The sequence below is a fragment of the Paramormyrops kingsleyae genome, chromosome 13, assembly GCF_048594095.1.
Source record: "Paramormyrops kingsleyae isolate MSU_618 chromosome 13, PKINGS_0.4, whole genome shotgun sequence".
Taxonomy (NCBI): domain Eukaryota; kingdom Metazoa; phylum Chordata; class Actinopteri; order Osteoglossiformes; family Mormyridae; genus Paramormyrops; species Paramormyrops kingsleyae.
The window spans coordinates 13,279,328-13,304,872 of record NC_132809.1 but is presented as its reverse complement, the minus strand read 5'-3'; the positions used below and the strand labels follow the sequence as shown (position 1 = coordinate 13,304,872).

The following is a 25,545-nucleotide window of genomic DNA, read 5'->3' as shown; positions in this document are numbered from 1 at the left end:
TTTTACACACATACCTGTATTAATTAGGTATGTACCCAGTTTGGCTATTGGTCCTCATTGTAAAAGGAGGAAAATAACATGAATGCTGAGTACGTCTAACATGATTAATTGGATCGCTTGCGTCATGGAGCTGACTGACTGAAAACCAATGTGTACCGACATACTCCCGTGAGATGGATCTAGGACTCTGTTTTGGCAGTGAGGTAATCAGGGATGATGAAGAATGTTTGCACAGGGCTTTGTCAAAAAACTTCTCAAAATAGACTTTAAAGCATTTAAATGTGGTTTGTGCTTTTTATGCACAAACACTATTGTTTTGCCTTATTAAAATGGTACAGAAAATTTAATTAAAAAAAAAAACAAAATGTTGAACTTTTTAAAAACAGCACAGTCTGCCTGTTTAAGGACAAATTTCAGATGTTTTTTGAACCTAATGAGCACCACCACTAGAACCATTAAAATCTATTTATTATCTAGTGGTAAGACAATGATTATTAAAATTTGTATCATTAGACTGTTATACTCAAACATTTGCCTCGAGAACAAAGTAATGACTATGAGACAGATATTGTTAATTTAACAAGAACTTAATGAGGCCACCCACCCACCCCCACAGGAAGCGACTGCACATATCAGGCCATCAGGGTGAAGTTTTTACTGTCGGCTGGTAAAAACGTGTGAGCCGTCTGCAAACTCCAAGCCCCCTGCTGTGTTCATGCACGGATAGAGAGCCACGTTACACATCATATCTACATGCCTTGAATGAATATGTGGCATTTCTGACCACGCTGTCACTGTTTGTAAATATGAATGGGGAAAGTCATCTGCTTGTTATCACACAGTGGTGAAAGATAAAATAATCCCAGAAGCCATTGCTGGCATTTTTCATCCAGCTGGATTGTTTTTCAAATATAAAATATATCCACCTACCCAGTGCAGAGTTGCAGTAATGGTAGGATGCTTGGGGCACACCCTGTTCAGGATGCCAGTCCACCACAGGAGACAGAGACACTTACATACACAGTAAAGGCAATATTTTAGATATCCTGTACTTTTGGACTACGGGAAGAACCCAGGAGGGCAGAAACACAGGAAAAATACACAGTCTTATCCACAACTACATTTTAGCCCAGACTGGTATCATGTATCTACTTGTCACAGAATGTTCGCATAGCCTATAATATACATTTGATGTCCTGCATTACTTATTGTATGCTAGCTCTATAAATCTGGTAATATAGTTCAACTGATAAGAAATCTTTCACTGACACACTGACTGCAAATAAACACAAATACACTCAAACTGCAATTTGACAGTGTATTCCCAAGACTTGACAAACTGAATAGTATTTTGCCACTAACATGATTTACATTCCTCTGGAATAACTGACATCTATCAAGTAAGAAACAGTAAGAAAAAGTAACAAACTGCAAAATTGTACTGCTGTTTCTAGTAAAAGCATAACACTAAACAGACACCCTAACAAGAAAGCTGTAATCCATAAACTATGCACAACTCCTGTAACATTCTAGATGCTTATCCATCCAACATCCAACTGCTACTGTCAATTTAATTAATTCATTAATTATAGAATTAATTAAGCAGAATATACAAGATGCTATTATTAGAAAGTGGTTATGATTAAAATAAACCAGCATTACAGTAAAAAAAATCTTTAAAGATTTGAGTTCATTTAACCAAATAGACTTCAATGACCCAACATTTAAAAGATTAGATAAATAGATAGATAGATAGATAGATAGATAGATAGATAGATCTAGACAATATGCCTTTGGCCAAGCAATTCACTAAATCTTGCTTTCTTGTGAAGATGAATGAACTGGACCTATTGATTACCATGTTTAAATCACTAACCTGTCAAACTGACCCAATGGGACCCAGAGGAAGCTTTCTGTGCTACGTCAGTCCATGCTGACTAGCACTTGTGCATTTTAACGTCAGGCTTTGTCCTTCGAATTAGGAGTAACAGATGTGATAAAACAACCTAATGGATATTAGATCAATAGTTATTTTGCCCTTCTTATTACCAATGTTGAAACAGGTTTTCAGTGGGTCAGTAGTTTAAAATGCTTGAGGTAAGTCAGGTTGTGCTCTTGTCATGCTCTGAAATGAGGCTTCCCAAGATTGTTAACAACAGCATTTCAAAGAGATATTTCACTCTGTACTAATGTTCTTTGATCGGAGTTTTACCGTGATACCAAAGATTGCTGGATCCTTTTAAATATACCTGAAGCCACTGTTGGCTTGAAAGGGAGTTTCCTCTTGAAAGGATCAGAGTCAAAACAATCTGGTAGACAGATACAAGAAGGCTATACATCATAAACTTTAATGTGCAGTTTGAGCCCTATATGTTGCACTGATGGTTAATTAATAAAAATCCTCTGTATTAAAAATGAGCCCAAAGTCATAGAACGTGGCATAAACATGGTGGAACTACAACCATACCATAAAAAATGAGTCGTCAACACAGGTGGAATCCAAAGGGTTTTACAATTGAAGGTCCTCCAGGGTCCCACACCAGTCTGAGATGAGCTGAGTATCTACTACAGAAAACAAACCCCGTAATAACCACAGTCAACCCAACTCCACCATGGCAAATCGTTCAAGCCACCACTATAACATTAGAGCTTATTAGCATATTCTCATTCTTGTGTTACCATCTGTCACGTGCAAACTTGTTTTATGCTCCCTCTCAGTGTCTTGTGTTCAGTAATACCTGCTCACACAGATGTGCTATGACAAACAGTTTTACAGATGAAGTGAAAAAAAGTAATTACAAGTCAGACTCCTGTTTTGAATGAGGAAATACCACTGCACTTATTAATTTAGAAACAAGATTTCAAAACCACACGGCCTTTTGTGATAAACTATAAACCAAAGCAAAACTATTACAGCTCTGACAGGAAGATCTTGTATGTCTGATTGCAATGTCTTGACAACAAAAGGGAATATTCTCTCTGAACTAGAGCCAGTGACATTTTTTGCATTATAAACGATAAATGACACCTTTTCCAAGTCACGTTAAACTGTGTGCCATTTGTCTTTTAAATTAGCTTTTTGAATAAAAGGCGAAAGATAAATTAACATTTGAGTTATGTTAATCCTAAGAATATCTACCCCGCTACACCACATTTAAAGTTAAAATTTAGCTTACACAGAACATTGGGACGCAGCTGGGTCAGTCCACAAGTTTACCCATTTTGATTTCAATATGATGGCACGTGGGACGGGGATGTAGGACCTGGGCTGCCTATGGTAAGCCCACCAGAATCCCCGAGTGCATGGCGATGCAGTCGTGCATGTCGATCAGGCTGCTGCAGCCGCATGCATGACCATGCCCTATCAGAGGCCCCCCAGGGTCCCTGTTCTCGCAATCAGAAGGTGAGTGGGAGGGCGAGAGGAATGACGTCCTCTCAAATGCTAATTAGGCCGTCGCCAGTGTGGCACTTTATGGGATACTGGCCATTGTTTCTGATTTTGGTTCATTCTCTCTCTCTCTGCCCCCAGCATTGCTGTCCCTGTCCAGCTCCTTCTGCAATGAAGCGAATGAAAGCCGGCGACCCTTTCCAAGCCAGTCCATCTGGGTCTGAAATGAAAAAGCAAAAACTAAAAAAAAAGAGGTGACTTTAAAAATCTTCTCAATTGATGGCTTCAGGAACACTACAAAACAGACCCCTATGCTGGTAGAATTCTTTGGCTAACTGGCTGACCTTGTCCAACATCCAGGAAAATGCAGCAGCACTCTTGAGTCCTGTACGCTGGGGGGATCGAGCCACGGGCCTTGATGTGTTATGTAGTAGTGCCCCGTCATAGAAGTACCACACGAAAAATCAACCGTCACAGCTACCGAGATCTAGGCAAAGGCTGGCCAATAGTCTCACCACGGACTGTGCCTGGAAGAAAAGTGGAGAACCTAACAGCAGTGCGACCGTGTAAACCATGCTATATGCATGCCATTTGTTGGTTGTTTTTTTTACCAGGCTCATAACTAATAACTCCTGAAATCCCAAAGATATATAGCACAGAAACATGTACGTTTGATCCACTGATAGGAATAAGTAGTTGGATGATGGATCAATAATAATAATAATAATAATAATAATAATAATAATAATGAGGAGAAGAAGAAGACGGCGAACTGTAATGCAAGATATCTAAATTCTGCGTTGTCAGCAATGGAATACTACAGGTGCCGTAAGTGGTTTCAGTAGATGAAGCCGGATAGTAAATGTCCAAGTCCGAGCCATCTGATAGTTTGTGATTGTTTTATTATTTTTATATGCCCACTGTGGACGTTTTCACCCCACATGGGAAGTCGTTGTCCAGCAACGCGAACCGGACAGAGGCGTTTCAGCACCATCTGCGGTAGGACAGCTCCTCGCAAGCCAGCGATCCGGAGAACCTCGAGTGTAGCACTTACTCCACTTATGAATCATCCACAATTACATCACTTCATTTTATATAACCCCCTCGGATAGCAGTGCTGCATTAAAAGGAAACAAACGTCCGTGGAGACATACATGGGATGCCGATCACCCCCCCCCCCCCCGAGTGATACCGGAACAACCAACACGCACCAAGCGAGCAGGAGCCATGCCTAATTTATGGGCCCATGAGGGAGATCAACACCTTCACACAACAAATCTCACATGTTCTTGTCGAACCTTGCTATTCCTCATACAATATTCGTTAGTACTGGTTTTATTCAGCTAAATTGCCATCTGTTTTCCTTAACACTGGTAGAGCGCGATTCGCACAGTGGGCTATACAGCAAGGTTGGCCGACTGGACTCTCCGGTTACCGATGGAAATGTCTTTACTTGTGTCCTGCGACCACAGCACATGAAGCTCATGGCCGCGATCGGGGGTTACAACCTGAAGTGGAGTGGGGGAACTACCTGTTAAAGCCCCTGCGAAAATTTTACGTAATTAATGCCGGCAGCTCAGAGACACATTGGGTTTCACGCGGTACGGAAGATATGCGATAATGATATCTAGTAACGCAGTCTTAATCATAGTCATGGTGTTTGCTACAGTTGCCTTCTATGCATGTATCTATTTAGGCACATTTCACCCCCCCCCCCCCCCCCCCCCCACACACACACACACACACACACACCACCATACACCCACACAGCAAACACTCTCTCCCTGTTCTTTCCTATGCAATTGGCTGAATGAATCGATTTCCTCTCAAAAACGAAAACCGGCGTATTCAAAGAATTAGGAAAGACAACCAAGCGTGTAAGTGCTGCAGCGCGGAAATTAAATGGCGAAAATATACGGAGAAAGAGGCATGTATATTTAAACCTAAAATACTGCCACAAGTAGACGGAGCACCACTTTAAACAGCAAATCGACGGAGCGAGCGGTAAAGGGGTTCGTACGTGAAATGGTTGATAAAAGCCGACAGACAGGCACTCACTTCTGTCCCTTGCAGACGTGCGCGGTCGCTTGTCGTGCGAATGCGAATGGAAATGTGCGCTCCCTTTTCCGGCGATCTCCCCTCCACGGCCACGATGGAAAACCATCTGCAGTCGGTCCGGTAATTTCGCAGGATCCGAGGGGATGGAGAGTCTCAGTGTACACAGCGTGTCCGGTCTCCCAGCACAAAATGAACATAAGATTTCAATACATCCTCCAGAAACGCTCACAGGATCGATCTCAGACCTTATGGCTCGTCTGTTAAAACAGGTGCCCTTTTATCCATCGTTTCGTTTGTTTTGCAATTTTGGAGAAGGAAAAAAAGGACTTAAAAACAGCAGGAATAAAAACGAACATGTATCCGTCTTGTTTAGCAAGCGTATGTTATTCACGCACTGATAGATATTTTATACTTTGCAACGGACTCAGTCTGAATATTCGGATTTAAGGATAGATTTTCACGAATCCCTAAGTGTAAGGGTCCGAGCCACCGTCGTATTTACCAGCGGAGCCTCATCGCATCCTGCCAAAGTAGGTTGGCTTCTTCGGTCCTTTTTCTCAGCTTTTCACACGCAACTTTTCTCCCCCCTTCCGTCTCAACGATTCTGCCCCACGGAATCTGATTAGATTTCCACTCACAGCCCAGTGCGGAATCCTACATCCTTATTTCCCATTTTGAAATATATCTTTAGGGGGATCTATTCAATGGTGTCGCTGGGTATAACTGTCCATTTTCTGTGAAGGAGGACTAAGCTGGCGCCAGAAATGCTTGCATTCTAAAATAAATCACATTTTTGCCCACCTTTTGCGGGTGTTGACTGCTTTTCATGTATGAATTACAGTTCTCTAAAAATGAGAAAGTAATTGTTTACCTCTTTATTATAAAGAGTTAATAACATTTTCATAAACGAATACCAAACATCCCTTTCTTTCCCCGATTACTTAGAAAATCAATGAACAAATCTGAAAATGTAACATTTAATTCATAGTTCCAGGTTGTCAGTCAACATGTTGTAGTCGTTTAGAGCAATCCAAGGAAAGTCGAAGGAGTATGCGACGCAAATCAAGGCTGATGCTCTTCTCTTCGGTTTTTGTCCGCACTACAGCAATTATGCAAAAAGCTGCTACGAATAAAGCACCCGTATAAATGCAACCGAGGTGTTCACCCGTCTCCAGGAATGAGTATATTCTCTTTGCATTTAATTTACCTCATCCGAGGCGCTGACACATTCCACAAGTCTGGAAAAATAGAGGTGATAAAAAAGGGAGAAATTCAGTCTCTTTCACACACTGAGCTGTTCAGGACATTCACTGCCAGAGAAAAGCATCGGCGATCGGGCTCAAAGCGCAGAACTGTAATCCGACACCGCGTCCCGTCCGCCGGTAATTGCTGTCGGGGACTCGCAGGTTGCAGTTTACGCAGGATATACCCTCCCTTTTTCCTACTCGGCGTGTCGACCACCTCTTTTTTTCAGCGCATGCATGTGCGCCTCTCTTGTTGCTTTCCCTGAATTGTCGCTTCGCACCCCTTCTAACTCGCCTTTCTGATGGATAAAATATAATTACCCAATTACCTCCCATCATCTTACCACTGATTGGTCAATTGCATTAACACTTGATGTCATGAAAAAGAGAGGGGGGATTGGGAAGAAAGTAATTTGTTGTGAGTGTGGGTGCGAGCGAGCGTCCGTGCTTGACAGCCGTCTGTGGCAAGCGGAGCATGGCGAAGCACGACTGCCACCTACCGGCGGCTTTCTTTCTGCATCCAGAACTAATGGCCGCTTGTACGAGCAGCAGTATGCAAGACGAGCAGCGCCGCATGATAGGCTATATAAACACAGCGGAATCGCGCAAGTTAAATGCGTGTTCTGCAAAACGAAAAAAGGAAAGATATACGTTTTTATTAAAACAATTTCGATTGGATTCAAACTTAATTCGAATGGATGAGGAACAGCAGAAGAAAGTGGGGAAATCGCCAGGCGGAAACCGCCGCAGCATGTCCGCGTTCTGCCAAAAAGAGAGAAATGCTACGATCATGCCTCATGTCATGTAAAAAATAGACCGTGAGATATACAAGCAATCCAGACCCGTTTTGAGAGGATGGCACAACCATTGATTAAAACTTAATATTTAAGTCATACGAACTTGGGATTTCCAATCTTTAACGTCGGGCAGTACGTCTATGTCTAAAAAATTCAGCCCCGCCAGGTTACCGGCATGCAGGTTCATGAGCAGTTCTTTAGGTTGACAGTAGTCTTCAGCTTCAGAGAGGCACCTTGAAGACTTAGCGATAAATGATGCAAGGTCCAGGTGGTATGCGGACGCAGATAATTGACACCGTTCGATTGCAACAAATTTCATTAGGATAGAGGGTAGGAGATTCCGTGGCAGTTGGGTTGTGCCTTCTGTAATCGCATGGCTCATAACGCCTAAATAAATTAAAAACTCATTGATGCAGTTGAACACAATCTTACTGGGTGGTTTACTCAGGAAGGATTTAATTTTCCCTATTCCCTTGATCCCCTTGCTACCTCTATTAATCTGTAAGTCTTTTTATTACTAGAAGTCCTCACAACCTCAGCCAACTTTAAATAACTACATTTAACATCCACCTTGGAAAATAAATCAAGACGGTACCCCTAAGGTATTAGAAATTTGTTAGAATACCAAAGGTAGAAATGGTGTAAAAAGCACTGCATGGTGAGGGTATTTAGCTAAAGGTTCAGATCGCCAAATGTCTGGAATGTGTCACTGAATAAGCCAGGATGGAGCATCAGAAATGGGGGTGTTCTGGCACTCTGAAATATTACAGCGTCAGCGGGGTGGCAGATTGTGTAATAATAATGACGTTTCATTCATTTCTCAGACGCTGCTCGTCAAATTCAAGGTCATGATGATACTGGATCCTGTGCCTTGGAGCACATGGTATGAGGCCCGGTGAACCTACTACTACTACTTTAATAATAATAATAATAATAATAATAATAGGGCTGAATTGGCAATTAAAAGCAGCCTGAGAATTTGCTGCTGGGGGGGGATCTGACGCTTGATTTGTCCCCTAACCAGGGGGGCGGGGGGAGCATTTTCCTGAAAGTGATCATATAAGACGACAGGCTGTACTGTATAATGTTGGGACTGGGGAAGAAAGACCAAGCCACTGGGAAAATTCCAGAACTTCCTGATGGCCAGTCTGTGTCAAAATAATAATAATAATAATAATAGTTTTGTTGTTGTTGCTGTTGTTTCTAGACCTTTTTAAGGTGCATACTGAATGTCGGAGCGCCCTCTTGAAGTGACGACAGCAGCTTTGTTACAGATGGTGTCATACTGTGTAACCTTTGCATCAGTTAATTCAAACGTGAGTTTGCTAACATGTAAATCAACCCTAAACTTTCACCTTCCTGCCCGAAATTCTCAGGGCAAAATAGTTTTGTTTGAGGATTAAAAACCTGTGTGTAGTGGCTCCACCTGCCAACACCAGCTCTGCCATGAGGACATTTCATCATTTTTTTCCGTCACAGCTGCCGGTGTCTCTGTCTCACTTCGGCTGTCAGAAGTGTCCCACGTTTGCAAGCTGCACATGCCGTTTGATTGAGCTATTTTAATAGGTTGACATTCACTTTTTAATTTTGCTCCTGTTGCCACCCGTGCAAACGTGGCCTATTACAGCGATACAGCAAGCAGTTTTGTCCTGGAATCATACACTTTTATGACTGAAGAAAAGCTTTAGTTAATCTGTCAAATTACAAAAAAATGTTTATTTTAATCAGTATTAACTTCCTTCCAAAAAACTATTTAATATGAGAGAGCTTATCTTCATGACTAAAGGAAACTAAGATGCTTTACACTGAACACTGATCAGTGAAGTAAATGGTGAAGGTCCTTAAGGTCCTTAAATGGAACCCAGAGAGCTACAGTTCCTGCCTGAAATATACTTTTAATACAGAAATGCACACTGCCTATGGAGGCAGAGATGGTCAGATGCCAACTTAAACGTGCCAAAGCTGAACATTATATTCATTATATATCTGGATTTAAGGTTTCCGTTTGCCCATCTCTGAGGATTGCCTGCTTATTGTCTCTATCACTAAAGGAGTTATTCCTGCTAGGGGAACCATCACGAATGATGAAAGCTTTCACTTTTAGTGCTGCCCTGCATTCATGGGTGGGAATTCCCGAGGAAATGTGCCCATGTTCCCAATCAGAGGTGAAGTATGCTTCCAAACTCCCTGCCTCTTAGCTGCAAACATTAGCGCATCATGCTTTTCCCTTGTCCACACAGGTACGAACCCCTATAGCTGAACATGGCAGAGGTGTGAAGTTCCAGCAGAAGTGTTACATTAACAAAGTGCAAGTGTTAATGTGAACCCTAGTCTTTGAGAGAAAGCAGACATGTATACACGTCTAGATCTGGACTTATCGTCACATCACAGTTTAAAAAGAAAAAGAAAAATCAGATTTCTTAGATTCTTAGGACTTTAGATATTTTACAGAAGGAATTCAATTTAAATGCCTTCTGTAAAGTTACAGCAACAGCAGCGTCAAGCTGAGATCTGAAGCTCAAAACATCTGTTGACAAGCTCAATCCCTTAACCACTAAACAACTATCCAGGCAAATATATTGACTCCATTCTATTTTCCATTCATTCTTACTGTAGTAATGTTGAGAAACTGTTACAGAAGCAAAAAAGAACAGACTCAATGCAAACATTACTGTGTATGTACCCTCAGTGGCCACTTTATTAGGTACCCCTGCTTGTTAAAGCCAACTGCCAGCACCCCCAAACAGGGAATCCAGTGAATGAAGCTAAATATACACAGGACAATTTTAAACGTGGTGAGATTGTTGGTACCAGGCATGGTGGTTCCAGCTTCTCAGAAACAGTCAGCCTTGCGGTTTTTCCACACTACACTATCTAGGGTTTGCAGAGAATGGTGCCATTAATGAAATCCCATACTATGGTATACTAATACTAGCTAGGTGTACCTAATTCAGTGGCCATTGAGTGCCTATTGCAATACAGTCCTTATTTGACTAAATCAGCTTCCTCAAGGAGAAAATTGACCATTTGCACACATCCATATATGGAAACCTGTTTTTTTTTTGTAATCAAAGTGGCTTATAGATCACAACAATTCCAAGGTTATTAAAGCAGAAGTGGGAGATATAAAGCCCCAGAACTATGAGTGTGCAATGAAGACAGTTACAAATTGGAGAATAAGAGCCACTTAAGTTAGGAGTATGACCAAAAATGTCCAGACTAATGTCAGGCAAAAAGCACATTCATTACTCAGTAATATCTGGCGCAGGTAGATCGAGCATCCAAGCTGACTCCATCAAGACCATATGCTATAACAGAAATCTCACTTATCATGATGTTATGAGCTCCTACATTAAGCGAGAAGCTGGTCTGATGCCACCTTTCAGTTTTCGCAAAGATGTGACAGGAACACACACCATTGACTGAGCTGTATACAGACATGCAAGGCATCATTCAACGAGACTGGATGCATGGATGGCAGAACAAAAGCGCCATATAGAGCCAAAGGATTTATGAACTATATAACTCATAGATAAATGCGTGTCGACTGTCATGCCCCTGCCAAAGTTTTATTTACGTAGAACAACGATAATACTGAACTACAGGTATTCAGTGCAATGCTACACACAGTTATGGATCGTCACAGGCTCAGAGCACGGCCATGGACGGTTATGAATAGACGGAATACAGCCTTTTGCAGTTACAGGCGGACAGTTACAGATTTTCTCGTGCCTTTTTGCTATGGTATTGAAGCCACTTGCAGGAACATTTTCCACAAAGATTAAACAGATTAATGTCCCCTCACAGATTTATAAGTAAACAAATGGCATAACCTCTAGGTCTTGATGAATAATAATCTATATCTATATGCTTTTCATGTATAGTATGTTTCTGTGAATGTTTATACGTGTGTTTATGTAAATTTATCTCGATGATGAATGGCATCCTTTGCAGGGTCACCCCCTGCCTCATTTGCTGTGTGTCCTAGGATAGGATCCACATTCTAATTTATCCTGCATTGTACAAGCAGCTGTGGACGATGAATGGATGGATGGATGGAAGCATGGAGATTTATGGTCCATTCTTTATTTGGATTGTTGTCACAGTTTTACTGCATTGTAGTTTAATGGTGCTAAAACCATTACATTTCTTCCAACACAGCCTTACCAACCAGTCGTCAATCCATTTACCTCTATTTATTTTTAACGTGATGTTCCTTTTCAAAATGCTTGATCCAAAATACTTAAGAAAGACAGAAGCACAAATAACAAGTGGCCACAGAATAATTAACAAATCATATAAAGGAATAATGGTAGATAAGTGCTATTTTATGTTATATTATATTATCAGGTGCCATGATTTGAACATTAACTATATACAAAAGTAATTTTTCAGGGAACCTGCAATTAGAAATTAATTTATGACTATGGAAGAATATAGGATATAGAAGTTAGTCATGGAATGAAAGACATAGTCTCCACTGGTGAAAAAGTGTCTTCTGTTGTGCTTTGGGTTGGGTCTCTGGTTGGTGCACACAGCACAGTAAATGTAAATATATGCTTAAAGTGCTTTACTCTGCTGATAATAGTTCCTTTGTGTTTTCATATGAGGTCATGACTTTTCAATATATCTCGTGCTGGTTTTTTAAATATAGATAGAATACATTACCAGTGAAGAGTCACAATTAATGTAATTGTAACTGCTACATTAATAGTTTCTGCGTGCATGTGTCAGTTTTTTTAATGTAATAATTAAACGCTAAATGCTAAATACAAACATGAGGCTCAATATAGTTGCTTGTAAGGTGACTTTGTTTTTCTAATGACTCTGCAATGTGATTTCTGGTACAATCACATTTTGTTCAGCATGGGAAAATGAAGCCAACCCGGAGTAAACGGTGTGAAGCTCTACCCCGGTACTGAGATGGATGAAAACCTGCCTCTTTAATGAACAAATTTCAGAAAAAAGGAAGGAGACAATGAGGGAATGAAAGGGGAGGTGGGGATCAGGAATTTAAAAAGTGAGGGAGGAGGGAATGAATGATCAGAGCTGAGGGAACTGAAAGAAATAAGAGGAATGAATGAAGGAGGTTCAAAAGAAGAATCAAAAGTAAGGGAATTAAAAAGAGGGAGGAGAAAATGAATGATCAGAGCCAAGGAAATCGAAAAAAAATGAGAATGGAACAAATGAGGGAGGATCAAAAGAAAACTCAGAAGTAACGAGCAAATGAATGATCAGGCCTAAATGTTTAGATGCTTTGTCAAATGAGGGTTATACTGATCAGAGACACCAGCGTGGTTCAGGAAAAACAGATGGATGGCAAATTTCCAAGCTGTATTGAACGGTTGCAGCATCTAATAAACTCCATTTTAAGTCAGAAGAACCATCTCTGTTTTTACTGTTTGACTCACGGCCAAGTGATTAGATAAGTAATGATTTAATAGTCAAGTATGAGACTTTTGGTGCTAATGGTGCAACATGAAAAATGTTCCCTCAGACCACCTCAGTATCATCTCTGCAGAAGTGCTCCTTCTACATCAGTACCAAGACCTTCATCACTATTTTCAACAGCATCATCAACATCTGGAATAGCATAATTGTCTATCCCAAGAACAAAATCATGAACTGCATCTGTAATATTTTTTAGCTGCTAATTTTACTGCAGTGAGATAAAGAAAAGCAGAGTTTGGTTTCTGCATGCTGAAGTGGAGCACTGCTGGAAAGGTGCACCCCCCACTTAAGGCGTCGCCCCCATTGTGCCACTGACACTATATGTTGCATTTTAATTAGCAATAAGGCTTGGCTCAGTGCAAATTACCGCAGTTTAATAAGGAGACAGCAAAACATGCCACTACGTATTTTGTCTCAGCACAAATCCTAAGGGTGTGGTGACTAACAGGGAGCTGAAATGTCTTTATCAACTGCAAGACTGCTGCTACAAAACGCACACACACACAAACACACACACACACACACACACACACACATGAACACACAATTATAACTCAGGGCAGGTGAGAACACGTTCCTGTAGCTTTTAAAGGTGTAAATACAACAGCCGATTACAGATGCAGTGAAATCCAATATTATAGATTTTAAAAAGTCCCGGGGGGCGTGTGAGTTTCTGAGATGAGATTTGTCTTACACGGTTTTTCTGAGTGAACACAAATCATCCTGGACTGGGTATGAGCACATGGTTATTTATAATGCTTGGGGAGGCTGCCCTAATGAGGTTCACACATGTTTAGATATGAGGGTGACGTCTTTCCATTTTTCAGTATTATAGTAGGTTAACAAACTGTAATTGATTGTAAATTAATGTCTTTGTTTCACTTATTGCAACTAACATCCATCCATTCATCCATTTTCTAACTGCTTATCTGGGTCAGCCTTGTCTGGAGCCTATCCCTGGTATTACTAGGGACAAGGTGAGGCTAAACCCTGGATGGGATGACTGTCCATCATTTGTCATGGGCTCTCTCTCTCATACACATACACACACAAACTCCACACACACTGAGGATGTGGAATTCAAACCCCCAAACCAGAAGTATGAGGCAGCAGTGACACCCATCGAGCCACAATGCAACAGAGGATGATTCGCTGGCATATATAGGTAGCTCAGTGAATTTGAGATTAAGGTTGTGGATTCAAATCGCAAAGCGAGGAAATTAATCGCATCACCTTTGGCCTTTGACTAAAGGCCCTTTGCAATTATTCATTAAGAAGCAAACGTACCATGAGGGTGGACTATTCAGGTATGTGAGTGAGAAGTATCTATTTAGGTTGATTATCAGCTTGTTAATTCAGTGGTTATATGTACTGTACACACTACAAAAAATCCTTACAGTAATAACATTACCAGTTACGGTGGGAGTACATCGATTCTAGGTACTGACGCGTTGTTGGTAAACTTATATACATTTAAAAAGTGTAACAAATTAATAAGCAAAGAACATGTTATCAGTGTGATTCTATAGATATATATCTTTATATATATATATATATATATATATATATCTATAGATATATAGCAGGAGAGGAAGTGTGTGAATTTCATGGTGCGGCTGTTAATGTTCCTGTTTTGTTCCTGCACCATCGTGCCAAAGGAGTGCCCATCAGTGTGGTGCAAGGTTGTGCCTGGGTGTCTGATGCAGTGTGCAGGATGGCCTTCAGGAACAAAGATACTTGTGTGTGCATATGTTACATGTGAATCTTTAAACATTTCAACCGGCTCAGAGTTGGAGATCTGGCCTTCAGGTCATGGGCTCCTGAATACTATCTCAACCTGCGCTGGTCTGAAGATAGCTTGGGGAATATGCCAGAGCATGGAACAAAGAGCATTCTTAAGGGCAGCCGAAAAGTCAGACGGATCATAAGGGGCTGACCTTGGCCATCACCTTTCTGTTTATACTTGTGATTGTTTCCCACTCACTGTACATGTACTGTAGATATGGCCTTCAGCTTACAGGGATCTCGCATGCAAGGACATACCACTGCCCTGTGTTTCTGATTTTATGCCTGCCATGTTTGGTTGATCTCTGGATATGTTTCATGGAAATGCACAACTGGCTGAAATTCTGTAACATTTAAAACATATAGCATTTAAAAATGCATATACAAATACACCTTGATGTTCTGATGATACTAATGATATTGTTAATGATGAAATCTATGCATAATATGGCATAAGGTCATAAAGAATACTGTCACGCTGCAATACACATCAAACTGTCACGTACATCATGGTATACGTCATATCAAAAATCATACCATTTCATACTTATGTGACGCAAGTCATAATATGTCATTCTAAATGACGCTTTGTCTTATAACTTACACTACATCACAACATGTTATTAGTCATTCTATAGGATGTGTCCCCCTAGCATTCTGAAGAATGTACATGGATTGTATAAAATGGCGTGCACAAATGCACACAAACACAAACATCACCAAAACATTTTTTCTCACTAAACAGTGCTTTTTTGTACTGTACTAAGGAGTCGTGGTAACGGATATAACTACAGTGTAGCAGACAGATATCCACAGTGAATTTGTAAGACATCTCATGATTGGTGGGACTGCCATTACAAACGGTGGCTGCAGAAGCATGAAGCCAGCGGCTGCTGTTGGTGCCGAGATCCTGCTTCACCTGCTCCACATCACTGCATTAGGTGCGTGTTTATATCTGGCCAGTAGCTTCCATGAAGCATTCTGGAAGCGAAGCCCGTGTGCGGCAGAAGAACAGCGTAGAGAAAATGACCAAATTCCAGTAGATACAAGCGTTCAAAAGAGACACTGCTCAGCATCCCATTCGCACTGCACTTTGCAGGTCACCACACCGAGAGGATACAAGCGTTCAAAAGAGACACTGCTCAGCTTCCCATTCGCACTGCACTTTGCAGGTCAACACACCGAGAGGAAATAAAGATATATTCACAGTCTGGTCTTAAACTGAGGTCTGAGCAGCTGGCTGAATTTTCATGGACAGAAGAAAATAGAACCACCAAACAGCCTATGTGTGTTTTCCAGTATAATTTTGTAAAATAAATATCATAAATAAGATCATGAACATTGCTTTGTGGAACAACCCTCCTTTACTGATTAATCTGTTTATTTAAGACTAGCTATGCTTCTCATTACTTTACCTAACAGCGGAAAACACACTTCAATATTTAGATCTCTATCTGTTTACTCAGCTGCTGCTGGTATTCCGAGGGATAAAGACTCCTATCACAGTACAATAAGTAGAGCAATCACAGATCATGAATAAGCTCTCCTCTGCTTACTACTTACAGTACTGGCAAAGTACATCTCTGTTCAAACCATCATTCAGACTGATAAAATAATTGCAGGTTTCTCAGGTCTGAAACTCTCCTACTTCGACCTTTTTAATTGTTTTACTTATTAAAAACAAATATGAATTCTTCAGTAGAGTTCATCACCCATACAAAGTATGTTATCATAAAGGCTGCAAAGAAATTCTGCCGGTATCCATGTTTGTGCTCGATGTGAACCCTCAGCACCAGGCTGTGATCGATGGTAGATTTCTTAGCTGTAAAACCAAACTGCTCAGGTTGCTGGAAGGCGGGCAAGCGATCGTAGATTCTGTTGAGGATGACCCTAGCAAGGACCTTGCCTGGCACTGAGAGCAGTGTTATCCCTCTATAGTCGCTGCAATCTGGGCAATCATCCTTCCCTTTCCAGATATGGATAAGAAGTCCTGTTTTCCCAGTCAGTTGGGAAGCAACGGATTGTTTGCAATGCCAGAAAGACAGTTTTACCACCAGCCTGGAGAGGTTCACCGAGGATACCACAGACACCTGTGGACTTCCCACCCCCAGTTGGTTCACCACCCATGCAGTTTCAGGGAAATTGGGTGGTTCACAGCTAATCAGAGGATCAGCCTCAAGAACTATGGACCTAAAGATGTCCATCCTCCTAGCTGGAGGATCACCTTCAAACAGCTGCTCAAAGTAGCCGGCCCAGCGGGTCACAACTGCAGTCTCATCCATAAGGACTGTTCCATTACCTGCCCTGCCTGCAACTTTCTAAGGAACAGATTTGGATGTGAGTGATGCTTCAGTTCCTCTGTATGTAGGAAGTGGGTTGCTATGCCACAGATGGCGTGTCACTTGCTCGCAGATTCCTCTAACAGACACCTCCTTATCTGCTCCCAGTGCACCTGTCCTTCTCAGTTCCCAGTAGGGTTGCCATCAAACCGTGCACCATGACTCCTCTCGATAATATCCAGGGTGTCCTGCGAGATGAAGCACCTCCTTCTGGAAACACCAGCAACACCAATACCACCCTCAGCAACCTTCAGCATCTTATCCTGAAAGGTCTCCCACATCACATTGGGATCAGCAGTTGCATCCAAGTCTGCAAGTTCCTCCCACAAACAAATGCAAACTTATTAGAAACAGCCTGATCTTGGAGTCTGGCAAGGTCCAGCCACATTCTCCTAGTAGGTGATAGCATGCTGGACTGAGTCTTCAGGGTAGTTGAATCTTTTGAGTAGCAACAACAAGCCTGTAGTCAGAATTCACAAACTGGGCACTTCTGTAGATCCTGCAGTTCTATAGGAGCCTCCAGCATCTGCCCACAAGGATGTGATTTATCTTCTTCGCTGTACCACCAGCATTGGAGTACTAATGCAGTGACCTGCAGACCCTCACCTTTAACACATCCAAGGAACATGGAATCACTTTCACCATGGTTATCAGACCCATGGGGATTGACGAAGTCCTCACAGTCTGTCAGTGGCAGTGGTGGCATTGACCTATGACCAGAGAAGTGTCACTTCATGGTCACCCATCAAGGCAATCCAAGCGAAGATGCAAATAAAATGTCTCCCTCACCGAGATATGGCTCACTGTGGTTGGAGTATACAGAAAGACGACTGACAAGACACCCAAGGAGTGCCTTAGCCTAAGCCTCATAATACGCTGGTTGAAAGGAGTGACATCAGACACCATTGGGAGAAGCCGATCCACCACAGCAACAGCTACTTCCTGAGTATGGCGGCCATCAGAGTGACCAGACCAAGATTAGGTGTACCCACCCATTCCCTGGTCTGCATACCTTAGAGAGTGCTGTCACTAAAATGCGGAGTTTACGAAGCCCCCCTGACGGCAGGGGAAGATGGTCATCATGCCGGAGAGACAAGACGTTCCACATGCCTACCCGGATTGGCCGCCTCAGGTTAGTCCCCGAGTGCCGTGCAATGGGTGAGGACTCGGCAGTACCCCAATTCCGAAAGCCTGACCCCACTGGCTCACTGGTGTTTTCCACTACTGCAGGGATAAGGTTCCTGCAGGCTGTGCAACAATTCACAGTGAATGCAGCCTTCTGCGGGTTTTTTATAGTGTTTTTTTTGGTTCCCTTCCTCCACTGTCATCTGGCTTTCTTTCATTCTTTCTTTCTGTCTTCTCTTTTCATGTATTATTCTGTAACTGATATATATGAACACATCCATGTAAAGCGTCTTGGGGTGACTGTATCATGAAAGGTGCTATATAAAAATAAAGTTAATTGAAATTGAATATGTATATATGCTCTTAAATTGTTTTGCATGACAGTTCCTATATGGTGTTTCCATTGCTGCTCTATATATAGATGTGAAATAGCAAAGGTCGTGATATCACTGGAGTGTCACTGAAGGGGAGAAGGGTGATTACTTGTTTGTCAGGGCTTTACCACTAGATACAAATAATGAAAGTTGTGCTGTACTCCAAATTCTCATTTGAAACTGTTAAAAACCAGCGGTCTGCAGTTATAATGAGAGAATATGAGCTGAAATAAACCCGGCAGCCTTAATGTGAAACCACAGTAACTGTAACAGCTTAAAAAGCTTAAGTGATATTTATTGCCCCATTACATTGATCATCTTATTTGTCTAATTTCTTCTCTATTATGCTGGAAAATGCATGTTGTGCTGCATTAGTATAATTTAAAATGTATAATTTAATGTCCAAGATACCCCTGGCTCTTTTTATAGCTATTTATTCTGAAAATTTAGAACGGCTGGCAGGTATGAAAAAGGAGGTAAATCACCTTTCTGGGTGAAAAAACCCAGCTTCCTGTTGACTTATATAGTGTAGACAGAGCTGCAAAGTTCAGGCCCAGAAAGTAAAAAATCCAGACTATGATTTTGTTTCAATGAATCAGTTGAGCTATAAAGAGTCACAGTCATACAGTAACAGTCATTGAGTCACAGTGTACTCAACTGGATGGTTGAAACAAAGTCTTGGTCTGGATTTTTACTTTCTGGACCTGATCTATCCACGTCTGAGTGTAGGTAACGTTTCTTGTTTGTAGAACTGGCAATTTTTAGGATACTGTGAGGAAGCCTGTGTGGTTCATGGAGAGAGTCATGTGATCAGAGGACTGTGAAATGTACACAACCTTTATGTATGGGGTGTGACATACAGTGAAGAGAAGATGAAATGAACAATCTTGAGGGGTTCAACTTATCGTGAGATGGACAAATAACTTCTTCAATAGTACAATTAGCAGTTTCTACTCTTGTATTTGCTTATTCTGGTTTCTTCATTGATAGACAAGCTGCCATCCCATATTATATCTTTGGATGATACAGTACAAAGGCATATACCCCCCAGCTGATGATAACACTAGCCACTCAGTGCTATTACTGTTGCCATGAAACACCTGTACATATTCCTACAGTCATGGACAGAAAATACCCTTCACCTAATCCCCCTCTGGACCTGCATCCTGATCGACACTCAAATGTCAATAGATCAAGCAACTTCAGTGCCCTGTGCTGTAATCTTCATCTTCTCATTTGCCATATATAGCCTCATTATTTCTTAGTCGCACTGAGCATTTTACTTGTCCACTTGCAATAACGCATTGAACAGATCAGTTTCTCTCTGAGAATGATGTACAGCCCACACCGGTCATTCTTGTCCACTTCGGGGAAGAAGTTGCATGTCCAAACAAATTCATTTGACATGAGGATGATGAAACTCATCCTACAGAATATAAAACTGTTGCTACAATATGTCTTATAATCACTTGCCTTCTTATTAATTTCATCAAATTTGTTGGGTAATAACCGTAACCCTGAAAAGGATAAGCAGTTACAGAAAACTGATGGATGGATGTTGAGTAATAAACAACATATTTGTACTGGCCCAGACAAAAGTATGACATTCATCTGTCAGATTAAATAATAAATGAACAACAGAAGAACTCTTAGCCCTTGAGTGTGAAAAACATCAGTCATTTTCCCATTATGCCAAAAGATTATACCTTTGTTTACTTTAGTGGATTATTTGTCTGGATATTTCAGACACATATCAGCAGTTTTTAGGCTTATCTAGCCCAATAAAATAGGCTGAACCATATGGACATGGATCACCAACCTATCCGTAAACAGACAAACGTGTCCATGGCAAGACTTATTGGTAAGACTCATCTGTGTCCTTGGCAAAATGTTTTGCTTGAGGAAAAAAAACTATATAGCTGTTTAAATATCACGTCCGTGGTAAAAATCACCTTTTGATTAGAATGCCATTCAGAATTTGCCTTTGTGTCGACCCCTGCTCATAAAACCCAGAGATCCCAGAATGCACCTGGTCCCCAACTGGTTCATTGCACTTCTGCACCATCCAATCAAAGCCTAAGGATTCACAGACTTCTTCTCTGCCATTCTTAAAAATAGGTTTCACCCACGGTGTGGCGAATGGGATATTAATCTGCAGAGATGCCATTGGCTTTTGGGGCAATTCCTTCCTCTGCGGGACAGAATCTCTGCTGCCACGGCAAGACTTTGTCTCTTCAGCTGTTCACAGTATGAATAATGAATCAATACCAAAACCTTCGTAAGCCACGCTAAGTGTTTGCTTGGGAAAATCGAGGGGTTTTATAAACAAAGCAGCATGTCCAAAGTGATTTAGCACACCGCTGAGACAGTAAATAAGAAATAAGAAATAAGTGTGAAATAAGTGTGAGAAATGTAACGGCATCTCTGTAGTTTTACCACAGACACACTACAGTCTGATTGTAACTCCAGAGACATCAGGTCCACCCAGTTTGGTATAAACATCTCTATCAGTATGCCTTCTATGGTACAGTCAGTCTGATACCAACTGCTATCATACAGATGTCTATGGTCCAGTCAGTTTGACGGCAGCTCATATCATGTGTACGGGGGCAGTCAGTTTGATCTAAAGTGTGAGCAATTTTGTTGCTCACTGAGCCACCAGGTAGAGTCCAGTCAGTTTTCTGTGAACTTCTACGATACCTTTTTTTCACGATCGGTGTATTTGAACTGCATTGCAGTTACATAGATTTGCTTTTAAGTAATCTCTCTCATGACTCTGTCGACAGATGATTTACCTGAAGGCTTACCACACATTTATAGTCTAGGTTGGTTTAATAATTGCTTTAACCTTTTTCCACACAGATAATTAGGCAGCTTACTTACTGTAGAATTCCTTTTCAGTCCCAGAGCAGAGTATAAGTGTAAGATGAGGGATGGCCATGGAGGTATCAGGAAGAGGTGGCTTCAGGTTACCAGCTTTCATTGCTCATTATTATAAGTCTTCTGTTTTCGCCGGATTTTTGCCACATTTCCCACTGCTAAAGCTGAAAATATTTTGTTCTCGCTTTCACCCTTTCATTGTCAAAGCCCAAAATCCTCTATAAAGTCCATGTTGAACCCATTACAGTCCTATGTCATGTACATCTGTTCACTGTCCTGAAGTGACCACTCTTGCCTTGCACTTTTCCTAAGTGGGAATGGGCAATAGGTATGTTCTACAGATAATTTCCTGGAAATCGGATGTGCTTGTTCCTTTTGAGCTTCACTAGCACTTAAACAGTTCCACAATCTGCTCTAGGCCATGTCTTGGTTATTTGAATTCAGATCTTTCATGGCTTGGCACTGATACAGTGCATTTGTGATCTCCAGATGTTAAGATTTCTACATTGTCTAAATCCTTAGTTGGGGCATCAGCTTATATAACCGTCATATTGAAAAGGTGTAGATAAAATCAAATCGATATCAACCAGAGCACTGTGTTGACTTTTCAATGTTCTTCTACTATATAAGCAACACAATTTCTTCTCTATTGTGCATTTACTGAGCCGGACATGGTATGTTCACCATGCTCAGCTTATGTCATTACCATTGTAACCAACCTTGGATTTTCTTCATCAATGGAAATTCCCAAGAATCCTCAGTAACGCGTCAAGAGTCCTCTGACCTGAAGCTCCCTTCTACCATGACGTTTTCCTCGCAAGATATGGAAGGGAGTTAGAATCGCTTTCTTCCACACAGTTTGAAATGTTTTCACCACTGTGATCATCTATTGCTGTCAAATCCCTACATTACTGCTCCATAGCATTGGTGGTGGGTTTCATCTAGCACCTGCTGCCATTGGTTGATACTAACAAGAGTTAAAAACTCAAGGCAAGACAGCTTTTAGCTCCCCTGATGCATATAATGCTCCTATTATTATTATTAGTATTATTATTATTAGTATTATTATTATTAGTATTATTATTATTTTGTTGTTGTTGTTGTTGCTGTTTTGTTGCCTTCTAACTGCTTATTACTGAGATGATAATAATAATATAATAATATTAATTAATTTATTATTATTATTATTATTATACTTTACAAAGAAACATTTCTTCTTCACTGCTGTACAGAACTACAAGTCTCCACCACTGCATTTCAGGATAAGAACCTTGGTCATGGGTATCACTACAGAAACTGACCTTGGCCTTGGATCAGCCACCTTCAGGTTATGAGAGCTGAAGGTGCTTCGGGCAGCTACTGCCCCAGAAAATAATTAATATGATTTGCTTTTCCCCAGAGACTTAGCATGCAGTTACTCATTTTTTTTTATATCATTTAGGTTTAGCACACCAGCAGGTCCATGCCTGGGACTTAATCTATGGGATGCCTGGTTAGCTGTGTCTCCTGGGGGGCGCTGAGCGGCTCAGCAGGCTAAGTCTTTGTGCCTGTGATCAGAAGATCACAGACCAGTTTGAGCCCCGGCCTCAGCAGAACTGTCACATGTCCATGGGCCCTTGAGCAAGGCCCTTAACCCCCAGCTGCAGGGGCTCTGCATGTTAGCTGACCCTACACTACGACCCCCAAGCTATGGAGAGCAAGATGGGGTCAGCAATGTACCTGTAAAGCATGCTTGCTTGTGTCAACACTCAGGTCCTCATGCCTCCATGAGAGTCATTATTTACATAGAAAGTGACATCATCCATTTAAGTGCAATTGAACTATTGGTTAAAAGGTGACACAGAATGCTGCAGAGGAGTTGAGCCATCCACCTCAGGCCTACATGCAGGGCACTGCCTGGTCCTCCCGTACATTTATAACACTGATTTATAACTAACCTTTATCTGTTCACCATTAAACTATATCCACATATCATCGTCTCTAAGGTAGACTGGACTACAAATGCAGCACCCCCATACCCCCCCATGAATCATCACTTTATTGTTCATTTGCTAATGCAAGCATTTTGGAAATCTAGAGTGGCATAAACAGATGAAAAATGAAAGGAATGTGGAGCAGCTGAGGCTCACTTTGATATTAAAAAAATAAGTAATTAAAGGAAAAAAATGTCATATCTAAAGCTATATGTCAAGACTTTAAAAACCAAAGAAAAATCAATAATCTGCAAGGCAGAACACAGTGTGTAATTCAATTTTCTACAAGTCTATGAACAATGAGACCAGAGGCACAGCAACATTGATCAACTCACTCATGTGCATTTAAAATGTTCGTCTTTCAGGATGAAAGGGGACACAGTAAATGCTGGAAAGCTCAAGCAACTGCAGAAGTTGAGAATTATTCAAAGTCTGAATGTCGAGCATATCACTCCTTCGATTCTGCTGACTCTGTATGATGTTCTCAATCATTACTCACCAGTTCCCAGTTCCGCGAAAGAAAGAAATTATTGCAAATCTGCCGGACGAAAGGTGTTTCATTTTCTGTAAATCATTGGCCATGAGATAGAGTAGCCATTTTGCAGCCCCCAGTTCCTTGTGAGCTGGTGCCAGCCTCGTTCGGGCACTCGTTTGACCTTAGCGTAACCGTGTAAATGAGAACATCTGCGTGTATCATTTCAGAATAAACTTCCATGAAAATTCAACTGCTTTTGTAAGTGTGATTGCCAACAGAAGGGTGACTGCAGGAGGCCTGTGTTTTAAATATTGTTAGACCATATTGTGCTTGTATGTGTGCTTCCTTATTTCCAAATGTGCTGACACCTGAATCTTTGCAGTGTATATATATATATACACTCACCTAAAGGATTATTAGGAACACCATACTAATACGGTGTTTGACCCCCTTTCGCCTTCAGAACTGCCTTAATTCTACGTGGCATTGATTCAACAAGGTGCTGAAAGCATTCTTTAGAAATGTTGGCCCATATTGATAGGATAGCATCTTGCAGTTGATGGAGATTTGTGGGATGCACATCCAGGGCACAAAGCTCCCGTTCCACCACAACCCAAAGATGCTCTATTGGGTTGAGATCTGGTGACTGTTGGGGCCATTTTAGTACAGTGAACTCATTGTCATGTTCAAGAAACCAATTTGAAATGATTCGAGCTTTGTGACATGGTGCATTATCCTGCTGGAAGTAGCCATCAGAGGATGGGTACATGGTGGTCATAAAGGGATGGACATGGTCAGAAACAATGCTCAGGTAGGCCGTGGCATTTAAACGATGCCCAATTGGCACTAAGGGGCCTAAAGTGTGCCAAGAAAACATCCCCCACACCATTACACCACCACCAGCAGCCTGCACAGTGGTAACAAGGCATGATGGATCAATGTTCTCATTCTGTTTACGCCAAATTCTGACTCTACCATTTGAATGTCTCAACAGAAATCGAGACTCATCAGACCAGGCAACAGTCTTCAACTGTCCAATTTTGGTGAGCTCGTGCAAATTGTAGCCTCTTTTTCCTATTTGTAGTGGAGATGAATGGTACCCGGTGGGGTATTCTGCTGTTGTAGCCCATCCGCCTCAAGGTTGTGCGTGTTGTGGCTTCACAAATGCTTTGCTGCATACCTCGGTTGTAACGAGTGGTTATTTCAGTCAAAGTTGCTCTTCTATCAGCTTGAATCAGTCGGCCCATTCTCCTCTGACCTCTAGCATCAACAAGGCATTTTCGCCCACAGGACTGCCGCATACTGGATGTTTTTCCCTTTGCACACCATTCTTTGTAAACCCTAGAAATGGTTGTGTGTGAAAATCCCAGTAACTGAGCAGATTGTGAAATACTCAGACCGGCCCGTCTGGCACCAACAACCATGCCACGCTCAAAATTGCTTAAATCACCTTTCTTTCCCATTCTGACATTCAGTTTGGAGTTCAGGAGATTGTCTTGACCAGGACCACACCCCTAAATGCATTGAAGCAACTGCCATGTGATTGGTTGATTAGATAATTGCATTAATGAGAAATTGAACAGGTGTTCCTAATAATCCTTTAGGTGAGTGTATATACATACATACACACATACACACACACACACACACACACAC

General features: G+C 41.4%; 1 protein-coding gene across 3 annotated transcripts in view; it reads right to left on the bottom strand.

Moving 5' to 3' along the window:
• Positions 1 to 25,545, bottom strand: part of lrrc4ca (leucine rich repeat containing 4C, genome duplicate a) — a 243,597-nt gene that overhangs the window by 55,429 nt on the left and 162,623 nt on the right. For 2 of the 3 annotated variants that reach the window (XM_023842262.2, XM_023842265.2), the window contains exon 1: positions 5,447 to 7,103. The exons of the other annotated variant lie outside the window; for it this stretch is intronic. The gene's annotated coding sequence lies outside the window, so the exon portion shown is untranslated. Of the gene's footprint in view, positions 1 to 5,446; positions 7,104 to 25,545 lie in introns of those variants that run through there. 3 annotated transcript variants of the gene reach the window in all.